General features: G+C 44.9%; 1 non-coding gene across 1 annotated transcript; it reads right to left on the bottom strand.

Annotated features, from left to right (window-relative positions):
- Window positions 1-1,687: 1,687 nt before the first annotated feature.
- On the bottom strand, window positions 1,688-1,790 carry LOC125432260. Its single transcript, XR_007244437.1, has one exon. It is a non-coding gene; the product is annotated as a U6 spliceosomal RNA (small nuclear RNA).
- Between the last annotated feature and the right edge of the window lie 274 nt (window positions 1,791-2,064).

Below are 2,064 nucleotides of genomic sequence, written 5' to 3'. Positions count from 1 at the left end.
CAGATGTGCAAAGTTACACCAATGACAAACACTGCATAGCCCATTGCCCCAATTGTACTCAAAAAACAAGTCCCCCCCCCCTACTGTCATGGCCATCCCCATGCCTTACAAAAACTACAGTCTTATAAAACCCTGGCCAGAACACCTCACAACTCACAAGGTAGGCTGCACGGCATGGGACGTAGGCTCCTTGCTGTGATGATCCTCAGGATTGAACTATAAGTGAGCTTGCCTTGTTTTCAGGCTAGAACTAAATTATTATTTTTTAAAAAAATAAAGATCCAAACCTTAGTTTGGTACTGATGTTAGATGGGCAGTCTAATCCAGAACCCTGGGTGGCAACAGATGCTGCTGCTGCAGTGCCACTTTGCTGCCTCTAGAGGGCTTTTTAGTGGTGCAGCTAGGCAGGGGTAGGGAACCTGTGGCTCGAGAGCTGCATGCGGCTCTTCTGCCCTTGCACTGTGGCTCCACGAGCCGAGCTGCCGGCCCCATCCTTGCCTGCCCTGCAGGCAGCAGGGCAGGCGCACCAACTGCCCACGGTCGGCTGGGCCGCGCCGCAGGCTTCCCCTCTCACCCACCCCATTGGAGTGGGGCAGGAGTTTTCCCAGCGGCCAATGAGGCCAAGCTGCCGGCTTCATCCTTGCGCTTCTCAGAATGAGCGGAGTAAAAGGTAAAAAACCCCTATATATATATATGGAACATTTAAAATATATATATGGAAATTTAAAATATATATTTAAAATATATATTTAAAAATACATTTAAAATATATATATGGAAAATGGGTCCAAATGGCTCTTTGAGTGTTAAACATTCCCTACCCCTGAGCTAGGGAGAAGAACTGAACCACCTCTTATCACTAGAAAGCCCTCCATAGGTCTTATTGGACTTACACCACCCAAAAGGGTGCCATAAGTCCAAGTCTGGGGCTGTAGCACAACTGGTCACAAATTTGGGGTGGAAGGGGACTCATGTCAGATCCACCTCTAGAAACACCTCCGCCATGCTTCCACTACATGGATAGGGCTGACAGTGAGATGGGAGCACTGATTTGACTCTGGGCTGGCATATTTGCCCCTCAGCTGGGGTAAGTGCCCTGCGGACTGCAAATCTGCCACCATGCACCTTTGCCACCTCCTGTAGTCACTTCACACACCACCACCCTCAGATTAAGCAATAACAGCCATGAAGTTGAAATACTCCCTCAGTCATGAAGCTAACTGGATGACAGTGGGCACTCTTGTTGAGAGGACAAAATGGGCTGGGAGAACCACTCATACTATCCTGGGAGAACCACTCATACTATCCTGAGCTCCTTCAAGGAAAGGTTGTCTAAAAAGAGATGAAAACCAGTTAGAAGTCGTATCAAGGAGAACACAGAAAGAGCTGATACATTTGTCAGTAATTTACATTCTTGGTATTTACCAAACTGTACATAACTGAAGGAAATAACATTTCTGTATTTATCTCTGCTTATCACTACTAATGGAATCACTGTGTGGAGAGTTCACGTTAAAGCATATTCCCGTGAATTCCTCCATGTGGAATTTGTGATCTGGAGAGAAGGCCATTTAAAAAAAAATACAGAATATCTGGTAACTTATCTGCAAGTATACACAGAGGTCTTACAGGATATTCTATGAGCATACCTGGCCAAATATGGCTGCTAGTTTTTTTACCTGGCCAAATATAGCTGCTAGTTTTTTTTAAAAAAAAAAACACCTGAAGGATCCATGCTAATCTTCTCTGTATTGTTCCAATGTTAGTATATGCGTTGCTGAAGTGAGCACAAAATAATGCATGAAGGATCCAAGGAAGATGATTATTTTATAAAGAGTTGAGGAAATCTGTGGTTATGATGCATCATGATGCATCCCCAGTCCCTCGGCCACGGAGCACTGACCTCACATCAACACATTTGTATTCCTGCTCTCGTAAGGAAATGAAGGCAGCACATGTTCCATCTTATTTTCACAATCCTCTGTTTTGTGACAGGATGACACATGTAATTCCTCAAGGTCACCAGGAAGCTTCATAATGGAGTACGTATTTGAACCTGGGCTT

This window comes from Sphaerodactylus townsendi, linkage group LG04, assembly GCF_021028975.2.
Source record: "Sphaerodactylus townsendi isolate TG3544 linkage group LG04, MPM_Stown_v2.3, whole genome shotgun sequence".
NCBI lineage: Eukaryota > Metazoa > Chordata > Lepidosauria > Squamata > Sphaerodactylidae > Sphaerodactylus > Sphaerodactylus townsendi.
The sequence above is the reverse complement of the archived record's forward strand: the minus strand, read 5'-3'. Positions and strand labels throughout refer to the sequence as shown.